Here is a 23,085-nt window from a genome sequence, read left to right as displayed (position 1 = left end):
TTGGATTCCTAGCCTTGAGAGGCTTTTAAAAGTCCAACCTGAGATTGATTATGAAGAGTTCCAGCAGAGCAAACTCAGAAGACCTATGTGGTCAATCACTATTCTTGCTGCATTTATGTAAATAATCAGGCCAAGTTTAAAGAGAAGAGACTTATTTTGCAAACAAATTAATTTTACTTTGATAGAAATGGGAGTGACTGCAGAGAGAAAAATTATGTTTCAATGGAAAATTATAGCATTGCCTTTATGAGTATTAAATTCTAGTCCTGTTCATTGTCTGAAGGTTTTGTTATCTCCCTGTAAACTAGACTGGATTCTGAATTCTAGTTTCCTCCCATATCAGCTTGCATCTCTCCAAATTAATGCCATCTTTTTCTCCCTTCTGACTTGGAATCATTGAGAACTAAAACTGTCTCTTCCCAAAGCCCTGCAAACTGAAGTTGGATGACTTGGTAGAGACTTTCAAGGAAGTCCCCATAACAGATCATGTATGGGTAGCCTCTGTGCCTGTTGCTGTATGGGGTACTCAGAAAGTTCCCCAGTACACCCCGTGCCATCACAAGAGACATTCAGACTGTAAACCAGGTTATCTCTTGGGTTGTCAGTACTGTCCTCACTCGACCATCTAATGTTACTTTAAGTCCAGCATCTAGAAATCTTCTTGACTGGTTTACCTCTGGACTTAGAAAGTGGATTTTTAACTGTTAATCTTTGTTTTTCTTTTACTCTCATATAAACTCCCTTCATTAAATGCCTGGCTTCTAATACCATCCAACAAATACCCTTTACTACCAGGTCCCAACAGATGATTCAATTGTTCCTTAATGAACAGAAGGCAACCAAATGAGAAACAAACTTATATTCTTCTCTTCTTCAAAGAAAAGAATGTCTCTTGTTTCCTTTGAACAAGAATGAGGACTGACAAAGATTCTTTGTTTGACCAAACTTTAGCCAGGATCTTGAATCTTGTGTTAGGCCCATCTGTGTATTTCCTTGACTACTAGGCCAATTTAACCAGTATCTCCCCACCCTTGATGTGATCACCCTCAATATCTGGTGATCAGGTTGCTTATCCTCCACCATCCCTCAGATGTTATCTGATCACACTGGCCTGTCTTTGGCAAGAACCCTTTTCATCTAGAACTCCCCTTACCCCCCATGGTTCCTCTTAGTAATTTTTCATCTGATCCCGCCCCCCCCCCCCCCCCCCCCGCCATGGCTCTAAATTCCCATTTGCATGCAGTATTTGGAATTGAGCTCAGTTGCATGTTGAGGACTCTTTTCCCCTATTGCAATAGTCCTGAATAAAATCGGTCTTTACTGCTTTAACTACTGTCCAGCTCTGGTTTTTTCCTTGACAGAAGTGAAGAGATAAAAGGTAGGGTTGGGAATGCAAAACTCAGAAATCAAAGAAACCAGTCCCACTGGGTCACTGCCTGGCTTGATATGTCTAGAAGTGTCCCTCTGCGTCCCACCTTCCCAATCACTAGCAGTGCCCAGAACTCTCCCTTTTCCATCAAGACCTCTGTACACTGGTGCTTAGGACTCTGCCCCTGTGCTCTGCTTCCAGATATCTCCCCCAAAGTCTCCTGAAACTGTTTCTCCAGATGTTGAGCTCTTGTCCATGACGCAGTTGCTATACTGGGTAGACATGGGCAGTAGGGGCAGTGACTAATGTTGGCCACTGAGTTGTCAGAGAGGACTCATGAAGGTACAGATTGCTGCTGGGCACCGAGGGTCTTCAGGAGTATTAACAACAGTATCTTTTGACTGGTCTTCTTGCTGTGTGGCTATGCTGGTTTAGTGGCCAGTATTTAGAATTTTGAGTGTGGGTATATAAAAGTTGGGGTTAGATTCAGGAACAAGTTTCCTGTATTCTGAGTGTCTTTGGACTCCCCTTCCTAGGGTGGGAAAGAGGTCAAAATCCTACCTCAGAGGAGGCTTAAAGAGAAAACAAAGCATTAGGTTACATGCTCACATATTTAGGGCGTTCAACATCAGAGGTTGTTATGAAAAATCTTTTTGACCATTCAGTTTTTCATTTTGGAAAGAAAAAACAGCTTTGTGCAGTGGCAATATCGTAGCCAATGAGGTTTATCCGAGGCACGATTATTGCTAATTGGAAAGAAAGAACATTAGCCCATTCATCTAGCTGGAAAGATTGATTCTCGTTAGATACAGGCTAATTGTAAATTAATAAAATTGTTTTTTACAAATAAAACAGTAATTTTGTTAGGTTCTATCTTTTTTTTTTAAGATTTATTTATTTTAGAGAGAGAGAGAGAGAGGTCTTGTCTTTGATGAATAATATGGTAGAAGCATTTTTCCCTTATTTTTAAGCATTTAGAACATTACTGATTATAACATGGCTTGGCTTAAAAAATATTCAACTATACAACAAAGAATTGGTGAAGAAAGAATAAATGGGTTAGGGCGCCTGGGTGGCTCAGTTGGTTAAGCGACTGCCTTCGGCTCAGGTCATGATCCTGGAGTCCCAGGATCGAGTCCCGCGTCGGGCTCCCTGCTCGGCAGGGAGTCTGCTTCTCCCTCTGACCCTCCTCCCTCTCATGCTCTCTGTCTCTCATTCTCTCTCTCAAATAAATAAATAAAATCTTAAAAAAAAAAAAAAAGAATAAATGGGTTAAAAATAGTGCTAGAAAAATCACAAGCTGAAAACAGGAGATGAGCTGTTTTAATAAGATCAGGGACACCAGGTGCAGAGACATTACAAAGATAAGCTGGGACAACCTTGAGGTTCAACCAAGAGGAGAGATAAGCATGACCTCTGGATAAATGAAAAGATAGAGTAGGAGAAAATGAAACTTAGTATCTGCAGAAAAGTTCCCTAAAGCCATCACTGCAGAAATTGGGATCTAAATGATTGGATTCCACCATTAAAACAAAACAAAACTGCCCAAGCTGTATGTTTTACTGTGGCAAAATTAGACTGTTGCTCAGCTGTCCATCCTTGGTGTGTATGAGTATAGGAGTATTCTGTGTTCGATGCACATATATTAAAAATTACAGTTAACCCTTCTCTTCCTGCTTATCTATCGGCAAGTAAGGATCTATTATTTTTAACTCAAATGGATGTATCAAACCTTTATTTACAATGAATGTGTTCAAGGAGAAGTGCAGTTATAGTAGAGGAAAGCTTTACTTTTAGGTTTGAAAATCTGCTCTTGGTTTAAATTCAGCTTCTATTAATGATCTAGACGGATAACCTGATCTCAGAAAAGCTCTGTTTTCTAACTATAACTTAGGACGTGTGTGTGTGTGTGTGTGCATGTTGTGTGTGTGTGTGTGTTTGAATTCTTCCCTCTTTTTTTCAAATAAAATTTTTATTTTATTTTATTTAGCATTTAGTTTTTTTAAGATTTTATTTATTCATCTGAGAGAGAGAGAGAGACAGAGAGAGCACAAGTAGAGGGAGAGGCAGAGGGAGAGGGAGAAGCAGACTCCCCGCTGAGCTGGGAGCCCGGATGTGGGGCTTGATCCTAGGACCTGAAGATCATGACCTGAGCTGAAGGCAGACGCTTAACGGCCTGAGCCACCCAGATGCCCCCAAAATTTTTATTTTAAAATAGATTTATTTTTTAGAAAAGTTGTGATGATAATACAGATAAATCCCATATTCTCCAGAATAAGTGTCCCCTATTGTTAACATCTTACACAAGTATGGTACATTTGCGATACACAATTAATGGTCCAAGATTGATATACTCTTATTAACTAAAGTCCACATATTATTCAGATTTACTTAGTTTATATGTCATCCAGTTTTTGTTCCAAGTTCTCATCCAGAATACCACATTACATTTAGTTGCCATATCTCCTTAGCACCTCTCTGCTACAATGACAGTTTCTCAGATTTTCCTTGTTTTTGATGACCTTGACACTTTTGAGGAGTAGCAGATGTTTTTGTGGAATGCCCCTTAACTGGTATTTGTTTAATGTTTTTCTCACAATTAGACTGAGGTTACCAGTGTTAAGAGGAAGACCACAATGGAAAAGTACCATGTTCATTACATTGTATTAAGAGTACATCCTGTCAACATGACTTATCACTGTGTTGATGTCAATCTTGATCATTTGGCTGAGGTAGTGTTTTTCAGGGTTCTGTACTGTAAAATTGCTCTTTTCCCCCTTCTGTATTATACTCTTTGGGAAGAAGTTACTGCATATAGCCCACACTTAAAAAGTGGGGGATTATGTTCTACCTCCAGGAAAATCTTATTTTATGAAGGATATTGTGACAACTAAATGTATATAAATGTATATAAAACTAAATGTATATAAAAGGCCTGGAAAAATATACAGTATCATTTAAATGAATATTATTAATGGCAATAATAGTACTAAGAGTGTCAAATGGCTGCTGGATGTGCTGTTTAACCAAGATTTCTACAAATAACTGATAAATATATTATAAAGTTGAAGGAGTAGATAGAAAGAAAGAAAATTGAATTTTAATTAAGGAAGCAACTGTCTTCCTAAGGAATTGCCTTATCAGAATTTCATTTCTACTCTTCACAGTTCTCAGACATGTGCTCATTTATTTTTCAAATCTACTACTTGGTTAGCAAGTGTTTTTTTTTTTTCAAATCTGTTTGGCTTGAACCAGGTGTCAGGATACCTAATTTGCATTATCATTTTATGTACCAAATTTTTACAGACTCTCCCTTTACACTCAATTTATAAACAGTCAACTTTTTAGAGTGATACAAATATATGGAGAGAATGCAACCCAATTATGATTTTTTTAGATGTGCCCATTGGATATAAAAAAAAGAACAAGAATTAAAAGCTATTCTTATACAGCAAGAATGAGTGACTACAGCCATCTAGATTATATATATCCTGAAATTTCATTCCTAAGTAAATATCCATACAAAATTGTTTTTGGTGCACAAGCGTACTCAATGTTCATTTGACAGAAACCATAAAAAATATCATAAGAGGGGGCGCCTGGGTGGTTCGGTTGGTTAAGTGTCTGCCTTCAGCTCAGGTCATGATCCCAGAGTCCTGGGATCAAGCCCCATGTCTGGCTCCCTGCTCAGTTGGGGAGCCTGCTTCTCCCTCTCTTTCCCTCCTGCTCATGCTCTTTCTCTCTCTCAAGTAAATAAATCTTTAAAAAAAATGTTATAACTCAAAACAGTGACATTGGTAATTCATTATTTATTTAAGGTAATAGGGAAAATTGTCAGAAAAGAACTGATCATATACTTTGGGGAAAATACGATGAGTGGAAAACAATGATAAAAGTTAAAATTGTAAGCTGTGAATACCTAGAACTGGAAATGTGGCTACTAAGTAGATTTACAGGTATTTACATGAAATGTAGAAAAGAAGGGCTATATTTTTATTCATTTATTATTTTACATAGAAATGTATGCATTAAACCACCAACAAAAATCAATGGTCCATGGGGCACCTGGGTGGCTCAGTTGGTTAAGCCTCCAACTCTTGGTTTTGGCTTGGGTCATGATCTTGGGGTCATGGGTTGGAGCCCTGCATTGGCTCCACACTCAGCAGAGAGTCTGCTTGGGATTCTCTCTCTCTCTCTCCCTTTGCCCCTACCCCTCTTGCATGCACATGCTCTCTCTCACTCTCTCTCTCAATAAATAAAGAAATAAAATCTTGACACTGACCTCTGGTTTACATGACTGTTACTTCACATTGGCTTCTTTCGAAAAAGAAATTTTAAAATGCTTTGCTCTTATTTTGAGAAAATAAGTATTAAAAATTGCTAGATTCCTCAAGCTAGAAGTACATACACCACTCAGGGAAATTAATGTTACACTTGTATAATCAGTTATGTTGCTTTGACTGGACCAAAGTGTTAAGGCTGAATATCCTGAGGAGAGTTTTAAGTTAATTTAATTTTTATTATGCATTTTAAAATGTTTGGGGGATATAATTAAAAATTCTGGAAGATGATGTGAAATGTGACTTAAATTCCTGCAACTCTGTTAAATTCTGTCACATTTTATTCTTTTCTCTTGTTAAGAAGCAGAAAACCACTTTTTTTCTGAAATTTTCTTATTAAAAATGCTATTCAACTTTATTTTTATCTAGATCTTGATATTAGGTTTTGGAACTTTATTTCTTCATTCTTTATGTTTGACAGAGTATTGTTCTGTTTTTAATGAAGCTGGGAAAATAGTTCAAAGGGGAAATAAGTAAAATACTTGCTATTCAAGAGCTGAAAGTGTAGGCAATAATGAAAATCTTCCTATTAACTGTGGTGATTGAGAAATCAGTTGGAGAGCTGTAATTGTCCATTAAGATAATGAGCACCATGAGCTAGAAACAGCATGTGTAGAAAAAGGGCTACTACAATGCACCATAGGAAAACCAACTATCAGAGTATCATAAACACTAGAGGAGTATAAAACTACATCAAAGAATTACAGACACTGGGGCTGCTTTGATAAATTTCAGGGACCTCTTAATGGCACTCTTAAACATGTTAATATGAATTTTAGGAGGTAAAATATATTCATCATTTACCAATTATCTTTTTGCATATTTTATATTAAGTTGGTTATTGTTGATGATTACTTACAAAACAATCTGATTTAATAGTTGAGCTCCCTTGGGCTTTCCCAAGGAAAAATAAAATTGCTCACATTTGATTAAGTGGTTGTAAAATGAAATTAATAGTAGTAGTGTCACCTTTAAACTCTTATGGCTTTTTATTTAAGGAAATGAAGTTTGGAACTTTTTAATCTTTTTTTTTTCTTAATATTAGTGCTCAATAGTAGAATTATTTAGAGTGTCTTCCATATGCTAGCATGGTATCAGGTGCTTGGAATTGAAAACTAAGAAATACATGATACCTATGCCCAGTCTATTTAAAGAAAAAAATATACTCTTGTGCAAAATGTTCTATATAGTCAAGCTTTATACAGAGCTTTGCAGAGTTTCTGGTTAGGGAGCCATTAAGCATTGATGATTTCTGAAGTTGGATCATGAAAATGCAATAGAAATTTGCAAGGCAGCAGTGGAGCCTTTTGGGCACTGAAAATATATGTTTAACCAAAATATTAAGAAATGAAATAATTTGGAAATGGGATTGTTGTTCTCTATGATGAGAGCCTATTTTGAATGATGGGGAAATAGAAGCAGCTGATAGAAAAGTAGGTAAGATGGTTACAAAGATGAATGTTCGCCTGTGTAACTAGACTATTAATGTGTGCAAATAGTGTCAAAACCAGAGAAGTAAAATATTTTAGGAACATTATATTTAATTTAGTTAAGCACTTCAGTGCTTGTTGAAAAACAGAATCTTAAAATATGCTTCCTAGCTGAGCTGTCTTGCTTTGGAATATTAGAAACATACTTTGTTGGACAGAGACACAATTCCATCTTTATGCCAACCTCTCTATCCTTGCAGCCTGACTCTGTGGTGTAGGATTCTGCAACAACTAGGGTTCTTGCTTCCCTTCGTAAAGTCACTGCCTGGAGGAGGTGTTGGCCGAGGAAAAGGGAATGATACTCCAGAGAAATATTTGTCTGGCTAGGGGGAAGGACGTTCTTAGGTGTCAGTCAGTAGAATATAGCTTCTATTCCTGAATCAGTCCGAGTTAAAGGTCCCTTTTGACATATGGATGTTAAAGTGGGGAGAATACCCTGCAGTCAGAAAGGGTTGGTGTTCTCTTAAAGATTAGGAGGTGGATCTCTTCTCTAGGCTGAGAATGTGATGTGAGTGTAATTGTAATATCTGACAGGTCTTCATTACTTTTTTTTTCATCTTTACTCTGCTTCACTTCAGCCATTCATCAGACCTCTGCAGGCCCTAAAGGCAAATGACAAAGAACTGTTTAGGTCCTAGGCAGTTGCTGAGCACTCCACATAAGTTCCCCTTTCTGATCAGGGCCTATTTATGTTCATTCTTGCCTTTCTGACTTCCAAATTTGGCTTTTTACTTAAGTCGGCCTCAGTCCCCATCAGGTTGACCCTCTATGTTGATCCTCCTCGATCCCAGGCATATCAAATGACACTGTGAACTTTGGACTCTTCTCTATCTTGCAGGTTTTATCTGTTTTTGCCCTGGTGTCCCCTATTGTCTCTAGGATGTCTGTGTTGCTGGTTCTGTGCTTTGCCAAAGATCTCTAAACTTTGATCCATCCCAGCCAGCTTATTTGAAGAATTGTGTTGCTGATAGGCTTTTTTCTTTTTTAACAGATCAAATATGAGATTTCCCCCAAAATCATAACAAGTGGGATTTCAAATTTAATTTGATGAAAATACTCTTTTAAGTCCTGGAAATTAGCCATAGTAATATTCACGGTATTGTGGTAGGGAAACACACTAAAAGTTTATTTTTAACTATGTCCAAGATGACTCCAGAAACAAAATTATTTTCATCAACTTCTGCCTGGGGGACAGTTCCTTTTTCTTGTTCTCAATTCAGAAATCTTCGTGCTACCATTACACTAGGCAAGTCCTTCTGGTGTATTGTGATGAAATACAATACAGGTATGTGAGAAATTACTGTCCTTGGAAATCCCGAGTGGAAATACTGGAAGCCTCAGAAGCTATGGGGCTTAATTCAGGAGGATTAAGGGAATAGAGGTTCTCCAGTAAAGAGGCAGAGGGGCACCTGTGGGAACCTATGCCTTTGACTGAGACCTTACCTTTTTTCACCCTGCCTCTGTCTTCTGTATTTCTGAAATTTTTCTTTACATTTTCCATTTATTTCTCCCTGATGCTTTGTGGAAACACTCCTTAATCTATATTGTCAGGTCCCTAATTCATTCTTCACCCCGAACCCCTCTACTCTTCAATCAATATGTTGAGTTTATTATTTCTACAATCATATTTTGTGCACTTGATAGCTCCAGCTGTGTTTTTTTGTTGTTGTTGTTCTATCTTCTTAGCCCTGCTCAAATATTCAAATTTTTCTCTTATCTTTTGATGATATTCTTTATACTTATTTTAAATATTTGTCCTGCCTGAATTCATTAATTCTGCATCGTATGGTATAGATGGTTTTGTACATGGTCTGTCTTTTACAAAGGTTGCGCTATAGGTGGGTAGAATCTCCAGAGATTATCAGCTAGTGAAGCCCCAGCCTCAGTTTATGTCTCCCAGTCTTTGGGAGTTGTGTGTGTGTGGATGGGTGAGGGTGGCACCTCAGGGTAGTGAGTATTATAATCTGGAGAGATTTTTTAAATATCCATGCCTTGCTGAGTCTTTCCCTCTCCCCTTCTGATTCACTTGGTCTGGTGTGGGGCCCAAGGCTCAGTGATTTTCAAAGCTGCCTTGGTAAAGTCAATGTGTAGCCACATTTGAGAACCTCAGACTCCTAAGCATCGTGGCAAGAAATGGTAGTAGGAGGAAATGCTTGCGGACAGCCGGGCACACATACTCTGTCATGTGTCCCGTGACTTTATTCCTGCAACTGGGAATGGTAATGAGGTGATTAATGATTCGTCCAGGGCAAGGGCCAACAATATACCCAGAGCCTATCCTCCATCCACGACCCAGGACTTGCCTCTTCTCTGGGCTGCTGCATCTGGAGTTGCCCTAGGGTTTTCCCACATTTTCTTGTCAATCTCCCTCTCCTTTTATGCACCCTCTCCTGGACTGGAGGGAAGATGTTCTTGTTGGGAAGCACGATGTGGAGTTCTCTTGTCTGTTCGCCTTGCCCTATGTCCAGTGGCAGAGAATGCCCAGGAGCAGCCAGTGCTACACCAGGTACACCAGCCGGACTCATGCATCATGTGTTTCCCCGATGGCTGGCACTTCTTCATACCCCCGGGGTACTCAGTCATCTGCTTCTGAAAACTAATATAATGATAACAGTTTACATGATTAAAGTGTTACAAAAGCCTAAAAATGACAAGATTAAAAGTGCTTTATAGTAGGAAATATTCCTGTGTAATAGGTGTTATATGCATCTAATGAATCGTTGAACACTACAACAAAAACTTATGATGTGCTGCATGCTGGCTGACTGAACATAATAAAAAAATATTCCAATATAATTTTTTAAAGATTTATTTAATTTTAAAGAGGGGGGAGGGGCAGAGGGAGAGAGGGATGGAGAGAGAGAGAGAGAGAGAAGCAGACTGCTGGCTGAGCATGGAGCCTGACAATGGGGCTGTATCTCAGGACCCTGAGATCATGGCCTGAGCTGAAATCGAGTCCAACGCTTAACCGGCTGAACCATCCGGGTGTCCCTCCAATATAATTTTGTTGAGACTCTTTTTAAAAATGATTTAAAATTTTCCTATTGTATTAAATACTGCCTTCTGAGTATATTTTAAACACTCAGTGAAGACTTAAGATAATCATAGTGAGTATTTCTGACTTTGCTCCGTTATGCCTTTGTAGTTCTTGGAACTGTTTAATAGTTTTATTCTTTATTAATTGGATATTATTATTTCCTATGTCCTTCAGAAGAACTGCTCTCCTGGGGTGCCTGGGTGGCACAGTGGTTTGAGAGTTCAACTCTTGGTTTCTGCTCAGATCATGATCTTAGGGGTGTGAAATTGAGCCCCACATGGGGCTCTGCGTTCAGCTCAGAGTCACTTAGGACTTTTTCTCCCTTTCCCTCTGCTCCTCCCCTCCCTCCCCCCCTTCACTCTCTCTCTCTCTTTTAGATAGATAGATAGATAGATAATAGATAAATCTTAAAAAAGAACTGCTCTCCCCGATTTTTTGTTTTATTCTGTAATAGTTTAAATAAAAGGATACTCATTTTATTTAGAGTTATATAAAAAACAGTAAATACAGACTGAGGCTTAATTTGAGGAATGAAACTCATTTTGTGCCCAATTTTGTGAAATTTATTTTTGTACTTTTGGGAAACAATGTTTGGCATATTTCTTATTTTAGAACTATGTTAAGATAGTTGAATTTGCTGGATTGAAATAACCACTGGCAGAGCTAGATGGTTACTCTAATTAAGTGGTATCACATGTGTCCTGATACATTATTTTCCTTAAACAACAGTAGAATTAAATCCCCCCACCCCCACGGCATTGCATACTCTTTTTTTCCCCCTTTAATTCTGGAGCACATTCCAAGCTCTTGAGCAGATACTATTCTGGTTCCATGAAACATTTCCATAAGCATTCTACTATAAATTGAGGTGAAAACAGGGCTGGGTGGTGTTTATCATTCAGTAGGTTTTTATAAGAACTGTCTTTATGTACAGATAATATGCCACCAAACTGAAATTTTCTTTTCAACCTTCTTAATAGTTGATGTGAGATAGCTACACAGTCTTTAAGGTGACCAGATCGGCCACTCTGCTCATCATTCTACCTGTCACACAGAGGCATTCATACACTCTAGTCCTCAGGTGTGCTGTACAAGATGTAGATAGGTGCATGTTACTGAATTGGATATAACCAAATTATTTGATGGATTCCATTTTCTAGGTATAACAAGTAGTTTATAAAAATATTTGCTCTGCAACTCAACAAGACACCTGAATGATAAATATTAAATTAGAATATAAAATAATTACTATAAATAGGACATTGAAATCAAAATCTAGGTATCTTTATAATTTCCTCACTTTTCTGTTTTTAACCAATATTGCCATTACACTGAAATAAAGAAGGAACACTTTACATAGGTACTTGATTAAATAGGTCATTGGAACACTCTAATGTTTTTTTCTAATGCATGGTTTGCACAGAAAAACTTATTTGTGTTATGGAATGTGATGTTTTGCAGTCATACCTTCCAATAGGATAATTTAATGCCCATGAGGCAAAGGAAATGTACCATTAAATATAAATATATTCTTACTGAAAATGGCCAGCTTACCCTCTATTACTCAAAATTTTGGCAAAGCAAAGATAACATTATTTTAGTCAGAATGGGAATAGTTTGCTTTATATACAGTGCTTATCAAAAGATCTTTTATCTCACTTTGAAATCCTTTGCATTGTATGTACCGTTAGAGGAAGAGAACTTGTAGAACAGAGAAAATAGAGAGTAGAAGCATAAAGTAATTGATGCCATGAAATCTGTACATTTTTTTTTCCTGATCTAGGCAGACATTGATTATCACACTGACTTGAAAATATCAGATTAATGTTGTCAAGGAGGTTTCAATTCCCAAGATAGGCCATCTTTTTAAATAAGATTTAACCAATATTACTTTCAATATTACTCAAAATATATTATCAGATCACCGATTTATTCTTATGCTTGATAATTAACACACTATAAAATATGTAATTTTACATAACTATGGAGCCACTGTGGACTTTTTCTACTTAGAAAAAGTGGATTGACAGAGAAAACAAGTATCACATGATCTCACTGATAGGAGGAATTCTTAATCTCAGGAAACAAACTGAGGGTTGCTGGAGTGGTGGGGAGTGGGAGGGATGGGGTGGCTGGGTGATAGACATTGGGGAGGGTATGTGCTATGGTGAACCCTGTGAATTGTGTAAGACTGTTAAATCACAGACCTGTACCTCTGAAACAAATAATACATTATATGTTAAAAAAAAAAAAAAGATAGTAGGAAGGGAAAAATGAAGGGGGGGGGAAACCGGAGGGGAATACGAACCATGAGAGACTATGGACTCTGAGAAACAAACTGAGGTTTTAGAGGGGAGGGGGGTGGGGGGATTAAAAAAAAATTGCTGAACTTTTGGGCAAAAAGGAAAAAAAAAGAAAAAGTGAATTGAATTTTGTCTCTCCTGTTAGCTCTACAATGTTTCATTAAAATTTCAATGCAGTCATTCTGTTTTTGACCAAAATTGAGTTTCTCCCTGTAAAAATTGCCCCTTCCCCCACATCACAGAAAACCTGTAAAAGATGCCATCTTTGGAGTACACTAAACAAATCAGAACTCTACGCTTGCTTATCTGATAAAAGAATGATTTTTTCCAGTCTTGTTGGGTCCTTAACCTTATCATTTTGGTGGATGTGGCTGAGAATCTTTAAGCTTTCTCCATCTCCTGCTGACGTGATCTTCTGTATTCCTCTTGTAATCTGTCCAGGGAAATACAGTGTTGCAGCTGTTCTTTCTTCCTTTGAGGCAGTTCCAGTGGTAAAGTATTTCTCTTTGCCTTATACAGGGTCTGCCTTCGAGAGACTAGCTCAGCTGTCAAAATAGTGTGACTGTTGATTTCTGTGCCTCTCAAGAGTGCACCCATACTCTGCCAAACTCAGTGTCTGGTATTTTAGGGACTCCTAAGCTCATCGACTTAGACTATCCTTAGACTTTTAATAGTGAGGCATAGCTTGTGTAGTTCTTGTTTCCCAAGCAGGGAGGACCTTGTGTGGTCAAAACTGTGATGTGAGAACATAGGTATATACATACACTGAGCCGGAAGGACTTCTATTCTAATACTTGTACTATATTGAGAATCGCACCTGTTAGGCATAATTAGCAACATAGAAAGCTGCAGGGTTGAAAGGGAAAAGGTCATGTAAAACATATGGCAAAGACAGAATAAAGATTTTGTATTAAAAGCTCAGGGAAGGAAAACAAAGTGAAATTAAATCAGTCTGGGTCTTAAACTCTGCATTCCAGTGTGTATTGGTGTGGAAGGAAGGAGCAGAGAGATACTTCATTTGAGCCGAGGACATATGTTTGGCCTGAGGTTTATTGACAGCGTTAGGAGCATAAATCCCTGGGTATTGGAGAGACATCTGAGTAGTATCTACTGAGACTAGGAGGAATAATAATTGAGTAATAGCACAAATATGTTCAAAACCTCTCTGGCACATAATTTTGTTCATGTCTATGAAAGTCGTGAAAGTGAAGAGAAATGTTAGAACAGTTATGAGCCAAGACTCTGAGTAGCGCTGCTTGTGTTCAAACTCTGGGTCTTGCTTTAATCAGCTGGGTGACTCTTGACAGGTTATTTAACCTCTCTGCATCTTGGCTTTCTGGTATTAGGATGAAGAGCATAAGGCTATGGTTAGAATCAAACAGGTTAATGAATATAAAGTACTTACAACAGTGCTTGGTACATAGAGAAAAGCTAAATACATGTTTGGGCGCCTGGGTGGCTCGGTCATTAAGCGTCTGCCTTCGGCTCGGGTCATGGTCCCAGGGTCCTGGGATCGAGCCCCACATTGGGCTCCCTGCTCGGCGGGAAGCCTGCTTCTCCCTCTCCCTCTCCCCGTGCTTGTGTTCCCTCTCTCCTGTCTCTCTCTGTCAAATAAATAAATAAAATCTTTAAAAAAACAAACAGTAGAGTAACCTGGATATTTATGATAAAGAAAAGAAATGACATGCCACAAGGGAAATTGGACCTGTTTTAAACACTTAGACTTAAAGTACTCTTCTGCAAATAGTTTTCAGGACCTCACCCCAGAGTTTGATGTGGCTTTTGTATTCAGGTCCATAAATGTTTTTCAGTCACATTTAAGATCCTGTAAGGAATATGATATAGTTCTGTAAACTCACAAAATAATAGCAATATCTTATACTTTTTGTTTTGTTTTCCAGTTTATAAGGTTTTTTGGAGATAGTTAAGGCAGGCATACTCTACAGATCAGAAAAGTGAGTCTGCTTAGAAATTTGCCTTTATGAACTTGTAATTTAATAGAATACAATGCTGGCTTCAGGCCAAAGAAACATTTATGTTTAGAGTGGTAATCGGCTCTTGCCTTGAGCAAAGGAAACATCGTCAACTTAATTCTAAAGGTTCTTTATTAGTATTTTTTACTGGGTAAATTTAAAAAAAGCTTTCATTACTTTTACCTTCAATAAAAAACAATTCTGGTAACTAATTTACTTTTGTAAAATACTAAATTGCAGTTGTCTTTTGCTTTGTACTTCCCTCTTGGTTAATACTTTGGCTCAAATGAATGGCTGTAAGAGTAAACTCTAACAACCTGAGCTTTACATTATCTTCAACAGGCAACCTGAGGACTATTACCTAGAAAGCAGTTCATTATTCATCTCTTTTGAGCAGTTGCCCAAATGAAACAATGGTGTCATACATTATATTAACATGCAGCACAAAAGATCTCTGCTTACTGAACAGTTCTGAGCTCAGGAAAGGCTTGGGCCGTCTTCCAACTGTTAACGTAAAAAACTTACATCAGCAGAAAGCAAGTATTTAATGCAACGCCATGATAAATCTGAGGACTCTTGCCCTAAATACAGCTTTTTTAGCTTCTACTATCTTATTCTATCTTCCTCCAAATTCTGCTGCTGCATTTCCCTAGTGAAATCATGCTGACTAGAAATAAAATTAGGAAGACCTATGTGACAGGAATTAAATATCTTTAGTCTCAAGAATGGCCAGCCAGGCCTGCTGTCACCCATAATTACAAATGGAGCCTGGGATGCTATGAAGAGAGAACCAGGTATTGGACTTTGCCTAGCACATCAACACTCTGATGAGTCTTTGCATGTAGCTTTCCTGTAGCTCCTACAGGTGGAAGTAGGAGCAAAATACATCTTCTGCCTTCCTAAATCATGCCAAACAGAATGATTTCTAATGGCATTTTATCCAAAAACAAAGCCTCAACAAACATATATGACTTTAGGAATATATTTTTTAACTCGTTTGTATTTATAAGAACCTTTTAAGGCAGAATGGGACTTGAGCACTACATTTCCACTCACAAAACGTGCTGTGTTACTTCTTCAACAGCTTTACAACACGCCTAAGTAGGCTTATAATTTTGCTACTCTAAACAATGCTTTTCTTTGGAACACAAGCCCTATACATAGCTATTACCACCAAGTTGGTTCAGTTTAACATACTAGTTTCTAGAGGCCTGATACATGCAGTTGATAACTACAGAGGGTAGAAGATTTAAAAAATAGATCCTAGAAGGTGAAAGTTGTTTTTACCAATATTTTTTCTTTTAAACATCAAGGCATAGCTCAGAACACTTCAGTGGGAAAAAAAAAAAAAATTGGTCTTACTAAGGAATCCGCTTGATAGCTAAACACTTTAAACCACACAGTTAATGTTAGGTTACATAAGCCTTACAGCAAATGTTACCTTGTCTTGTTAAAGTAAGCCAGCATGGAACTAGGAAAGAAAAACTAGCTGGGCTTTAGTTCTATACGTCACAGTATCACACTCAGAAAGAAATCTTATCTTCCCCCTAAGTATTGTCATGCCAAACAGATTTTTAAAATGGGTTAACCAAAATAAAAACATCCTTGAAAATATATGATCGGAGGGAATGAAGATAAAGCAGTGGATACATGTACAAGTAGTTCTTGGGGCAGCGCTTAGATGACTTCTTCCGTGTGTGACGCGTGTCGTCCTTGCCTTCGAGGGGTGGCATCTCTTCACTGATGGCAGTGCTGCGGTCGTCAGGGGTGGGTTCGTCTTCATCAATGCCGGGGCCAAGTTTGATCATCCTGAAGATCCTGTTAGCATGTGTATGGGGAATCTTCCAGACTGAAGCCTGAAGACAGGAGTGCAGTTTCGTAGAGCAGGATGACCAGACGACTTTAGGAATATTTTTATCTTTTTTGCTCTAAAACTTGTTGATTCTTTATGTCTGAAGTGGAGGCTGGAAGGAGGATGATCGCTTATTGAAAGGACCGAGAACTCACGTTCTTGAGAAGAATGCAGGATCCAGAAAAGCGTGTTTGCAAGTATAGTTAACTTTAGCTTCTGAGACCATTTGCTCTCAGATATGTTAAAGATGTGTATAAGTTTACTCTCACTTCCCAACCAACTGACTTATCTAGTCAACTGTAGGCCATTTGGGGGGGGAAAAAAGAATACTTGGATAATATATGTTAATAACACTCTTCTCTCCCTCACTTTTTTTTAATTATTATGTTATGTTCATCACCATACGTTACATCATTAGTTTTTGATGTAGTGTTCCATGATTCACTGTTTGTGTATAACACCCAGTGCTCCATGCAGTATGTGCCCTCTTTAATACCCATCACCAGGCTGACCCATCCACCCACCCTCCTTCTCTCCCTCATTTTTTTCACTGATGTAGGGATATGAGGATTAACTACTATCTTCTCGCTAACCTGAAGAAGGCTAGAGATCAAAATTTTTTAGTCATAGTATTTAAATTGTGACTATTCCAGGCCTTTTATTACTGTGACTTGTATTGCCTATGATAAAGTTCTTCTATATTTACAGTTTCAGAGTACTGTTTTTACTTTAGAATGGACTCAACCCATTAGTTTCGGTATGCACGTGGCATTCAGATTGGGAGTTCACCCTGTCTGAGTGGAAGTTGTGTGGACAACTTGGTAACAGAGCATTCCTGTGGTACCGTCCCCACTACAATTTATGAGAGCTTGGTTTTTAGTCTTCTGCTGGGGCACAGTTCTTTTTATTTCTGTGTCCACACAACTTTATTGCAGAGTATCATTTGGCTTAAAATATGTCCTCTTGCACTCTAATTTTGTCTGGAAATATCCAGAAGTATATTGTTGATAAGGCAGGGTAAAGGTCTAACCATTTGACAATTGATTTAGAAATTTTTGTCTAGAATTTTTACTACAAATTTTAAGATTCAAATGTTAGGAAACAAAAGTAAAAAAGAAACAAAGTGATAAATCTATTGTTTTTTCATCTTTAAAAACGACTACCTACAATTGTGTGCTTTATTTCCATCACCATTAAATGGGAAAATATATGTTTTATTATCTTCATTTCAAGATTTTGACATGAGTTGGTTCCATAGCTTTCTTTTTTATTTTCTTTCCAATTCTAAAATGTTATATGTTTTACCCTGTATCTTAAATAGTGTTTTTCCTAATACTTTATTTTTTCAGCTTTATTGAGATATAATTGAGAAGTAAAATTATAATATATTTGAAATATACATTGTGATGATTTGATATTCATGTACTTTGCTAAAATATTCCCCCAACCAAAATAATTAACATAACCATCACATCACATATTTATTTTTTGTGTGTGTGAGAACACTTAAATTCTACTATCCTAGTAAATTTCAATTATACAATACAGTATTACCAACTACAGTCACCATGTTATACACCAAAGCCCTTATTCATCTTATAACTCAACATTTATACCCTTTTACTAACATCTCCCAATTTCCCCTACGTGCAACCCCTGGCAACCACTGTTCTACTCTATTTCTATGAGTGTGATTTTTTTTTTTTTTTTTTTTTTAAAGATTCTACATACAAGTGATGCCTGGGTGGCTCAGTCGGTTAAGCATCTGCCTTCGGCTCAGGTCATGATCCCAGGGTCCTGGGATTGAGTCCCGCATCAGGCTCTTTGCTCAGCGGGGAGCCGGCTTCTCCCTCTGCTTGTGTGTGCTCGCTCGCTCTCTCTCTGTCTGTCTGACAAATAAATAAATAAAATCTTTAAAAAAAAAGATTCTATGTATAAGCCATACCATGCATATTAATCTTTCTCTGTTTAGCTTATTTCACTTAGCATAATGCCCTCCAGTTTCATTCCATGTTGTCACAAATGTTAATATTTCCTTCTTTGTTTAAGGCTGAATAATGCACACACATACACATACACACACAGACCACATTTTCTTTATTCATTCATCCATTAGTGGACATTCAGGTTGTTTCCATACCTTGGCTATTGTGAATAAGGCTACAATAAAGATGGCAGTACAGATATCTTTTTGAGATAAAGATTTTATTTCCTTTGGATATATACCCAGAAGTAGGATTGCTGGATCATATGGTAATTTTATTTTTAATTTCATGAGGAACCTCTATACTGTTTTCCATAGTAGCTATACTAATTTACATTCTCATCAACAGTGTTGTACAAGGGTTCCCTTTACTGTACAATCTCAGTGGCCTTTGTTATCTCTAGTCTTATTGATAAATAGATATCCAAACAGGTGTAAGGTGATATCTCATTATGGCTTTTATTTGCATTTCCCTAATTATTAGTGATGTTAAGCACCTTTTCATATACCTGTTGGCCATTGCTATGTTTTCTGTGGGAAAAAAGTCTATTCAGGTCCTTTATCCATTTTTAATTGGATTATTTGTTTTTATGCTATTGAGGTATATGAATCCATGTGTATTTTGAGTATTAAACTCTGATCAGATATGTGGTTGTAAATATTTTCTCCCATCCCATAGGTTGTCTTTTCATTTAATTGATGGTTTCCTTTAATGTGCATAAAATTTTTAGTTTGAAGTAATTCCACTTGTTTATTTTCCTTTTTGTTGCCTTTGCTTTGATATCAAATCCCCCCAAAAAAATCATTGCCAAGAATGGTATCAAGGAGCTTACCCCTTTGTTTTCTTCTGCAGATTTTATGGTTTCAGTTCTTATGTTTAGGTCTTCAATCTTTTGAGTTGATTTTTGTGTATGGTGTAGGATAGTGGTCTAATTTAATTCTTTTGCATGTGAATATCCAGTTTTCCCAGCACCATTTATTGAAAGGAGTATACTTTCCCCATTATATATTCTTGGCTCTTTTGTTGAAAATTAATTAACCATATATATGTGGGTTTATTTCTAGGCTCTGTATTCTATTCCCCTGGTCTATGTATCTGTTTTTATGTCAGTACCTTACTGCTTTGATTACTATAGCTTAGTAATATAGTTTGAAAACAGGAAGCTTGATGCCTCCAGCTTTGTTCTTCTTTCTCAACATTGCTGTGGACTACTCAAGTTCTTTTGTGGTTCCATATGAATTTTAGGATTTAAAAAAAATTCGATGAGCAATGAAATTTTAATAGGTATTGCACTGTATCTCTAGAGGGCTTTGGGTAGTATGGGCATTTTAACAATATTCTTCCAATTCATGAATACAGATTATCTTTCCATTTATTTGTGTCTTCAATTTCATTCATCAAAGTTTTATAGTATTCAGTGTATAGATCTTTCACCTCTCTGGTTAAGTTTGTTCCTAAGTACTTTAATCTTTTTGATGCTATTGTAAGTGGGATTGTTTTCTTAAATTTCTTAATTTCTTAATTTCTTATTGTAAGTGGATTGTTTCTGGATAGTTGTTAATATGTAGAAATGTAACTGAGTTTTGTATATTAATCTTGTATCCTGCAAACTTACTGTATTTGTTTATTAGTTACAACAGTATTTTGGTGGAGTCTCTAGGGTTTTTCTAGATAGGGTATTATGTCGTCTGCATATATAGACAATTTTACTTCTTCCTTTCTAATTTGAATGTGTTTTATTTCTTTTTCTTGCCTAATTGCTCTGGCTAGAACTTCTAGTACTATGTTGCATAAAAGTTGTGAAAGTGGGAATCTTTGTCTTGTTCTTGATCTTAGAAGAAAAGCTTTTAGCTTTTCACTGATGATTATGATGTTAGCAGTGGGCTTGTCATATATGGCCTTTATTATGTTGAGGTACATTCTTTCTGTACTCAGTTTGTTTAGTTTTTATTATGAAAGAATGTTTAATTTTGCCAAATGATTTTTCTACATCTATTAGGAGGATCATATAATTTTTTCCTCATTTTGTTAATGTGGTATATCACATTTATTAATTTGCATATGTTGAACCATATGCAGTTTTGATTACTAATTTCATCCCCTTACTAGTAATTGGTCTCATGAAATTTCCTGTTTCTTCATTATTCAATCTTGATAGGTTTTATGTTTCTAGAAATTTATCCATTTCTTCTAGGTTATCTAAATTGTTGGCATATAATTGTTCATAGTAGTTTCTAATAATCCATAATACTTTTATGTTATCATTTGCAAAGTCCCCTCTCTCCCATCTGACTTCATTTATGTAAGTCTATCTTTTTCACTTGGTCTAGCTAAAGGTTTGTCAGCTTTAGCTTTAGTTTCATTTGATTTTTTTTTTTAATGTATCTTTTTAGTCTTTATTTATTTCTACTCTGATCTTTGTTACTTCCTTTCTTCTACTAGCTTTGGGCTTAACTTGTTCTTTTTCTAGTTACTTGAGGGACAAATTTCAGTTGTTTATTTGAAGTTTTTTTTTTTTAATGTAGGTATTTCTTGATATGAACATTTCTCTTAGAACTACTCTTGCTTCATTCCTTAAGTTTTGGTATGTTGTATTTCCTTTTTCATTTGTCTCAAGATATTTTTTTATTTCCCTTCTGATTTCTTCTATTACCCATTGATTGTTCAGTAGCATGTTGTTTAATCTGCACATATTTGTGAATCTTGCAGTTTTTTTCTTGTAATTGATTTCCAGTTTCACATTGTTGTTGTTGGAAAAGATGCTTGATATGATTTCAGTCTTCTTAAATTTATGAACATATGGTCTAACATATGGTCTATCTTGAGAATGTTCCATGTGTGCTTGAGAAGAATGTGAATTCTGCTCCTATTGGATGAAATGTTCTGTATCTGTCTGTTAGGTCTGTCTGGTCTAATATGTATTTTAAGACCATGTTTCCTTGTTGATTTTCCATCTGAATGATCTATCCATTGTTGAAAGGTGGCTCTTTAAATCCCCTACTATTATGATATTGCTGCCTATCTCTTCCTTCAGGTATGTTAATATTTACTTTATATATTTAGGTGCTCCAGTGTTGGGTACATACATATTTATAACTGGGATACGCTCTTGGTAAATTGACCCCTTTATTATTATATACTGTCCTTCTTTGTCTTTTATTACAGTTTTTGCCTTAAAGTATATTTAGTCTGATATAAATATAGCTGCCCTGCCTTCTTTGGTTTCTGTTTGCCTGGAATATCTTTTCTCATCCCTTCACTTTAGCCTGTGTGTGTCCTAAAAGCTGAAGTGAGTCTGTTGTATGCAGCATATAGTTGAGTATTGTTTTTTAATCCATTCAACTACTCTTTGTCTTTTGATTGGAGAATTTAGTCCATTTACATTTAAAGTAATTATTGGTAGGTATGGACTTACTGTTGCTATCTTATTAAAGGTTTTCTGGCTGTTTTACAGTTCTTTGGTTTCTTTCTTCTCTTGCTCTCTTCTTTTGTGATTTGATGAGGGTTTTTTGCAATAGTGGTATCCTTTGATTCCTTTCTATATTTTTTGTGTATCTGCTGTAAATTTTCACTCTGTGGTTTTCATGAAGCTTATATCTTGTAACAGCCTATTTTAAGCTGATAACAACTTACCATCAAATACACAAAATACTACACTTTTTCACTCTCTCCCCCCAAATTTTATGTTTTTGATGTCATAATTTCCATATTTTTATATTGTGTATCCATTAGCAAATTATTTTTATTATTTTTATTTTGAATACTTTTTTTTAACCTTTATACCAGCATTAAAAGTTATTTGCCCACCACGTTACCATATTAGAGTATTTTGAATTAAGCTGTATATTTACCTTGACCCGTGAGTTTTATACTTCCTTATATTTTCATGTTGCTAGTTAATATTCTTTCATTTCAGCTTGAATAACTCTCTTTAGCATTTCTTGTAATTTCAGTTTAGTTGTGGTGATCTCCTTCAGCTTTTGTTTTTCTGGAAAACTCTATCTCTCCTTCACTTTTAAAAGACAACTTTCCCATATATTCTTGGATGACAGTTTTTTGTGTGTGTGTGTGTTTTTTTCAGCACTTTGAATATATCATCCCACTGCCGTCTGGCCTGCAAGGTTTCTGCTAAAAAATATGCTCACAGTCTTAAGGGTGTTTCTTCCTATGTAACACATTTCTTTCCTCTTGCTGCTTTTAAGATTTTCTCTTTGACTTTAACTTTTGACATTTTAATTAAAATGCATCTCAGTGTAGATTTCTTTAGATTCATCTTCTTTGCCATTATTTAGGCTTCCTAGATCTGGATGTCTGTTTCTTTCCCCAGGCTTGGGGGATTTTTCAGCCATTATTTCTTTGAATAAGCTTTCTGCCCTCTTCTCTCTCTTCTCCTTTGTGTAACACAAATATGTTCTGCTTGATGGTGACCAATGAGTCTCTTAAGCTATCTTCACTCTTTTTCATTCTTTTTTCTTTTTGCTCCTCCGATTGGATGCATTCCACCATCCTGTCTTTGAGTTTGCTGATCCTTTCTTCCACTTAATCTAGTCTGCAGATGAACCCCTCTATTGAATTTTTCAGTTTAGTTACTACATTCTTCAGATTTCTCTTTATTATTTCTTAATGTTTTATATCCCTTTATTGAAATTCTCACTTGTTCATGCATTACATTTTTTACTTTGGCCATCATCTTTGTGATTGTTATTTTTAACTCTCTACTGGGTAAATCACTTCTC

General features: G+C 36.5%; 1 protein-coding gene and 1 pseudogene across 1 annotated transcript in view; both read left to right on the top strand.

The window, feature by feature from the left end:
- The window catches only part of MMP16 (matrix metallopeptidase 16), a 272,184-nt gene that overhangs the window by 64,910 nt on the left and 184,189 nt on the right, over positions 1 to 23,085 (top strand). The window lies entirely within an intron of this gene.
- Positions 2,059 to 2,223, top strand: LOC123324608 (annotated as a pseudogene).

Source organism: Neomonachus schauinslandi, chromosome 4 (assembly GCF_002201575.2).
Source record: "Neomonachus schauinslandi chromosome 4, ASM220157v2, whole genome shotgun sequence".
Classification (NCBI taxonomy): Eukaryota; Metazoa; Chordata; class Mammalia; order Carnivora; family Phocidae; genus Neomonachus; species Neomonachus schauinslandi.
The sequence above is the reverse complement of the archived record's forward strand: the minus strand, read 5'-3'. Positions and strand labels throughout refer to the sequence as shown.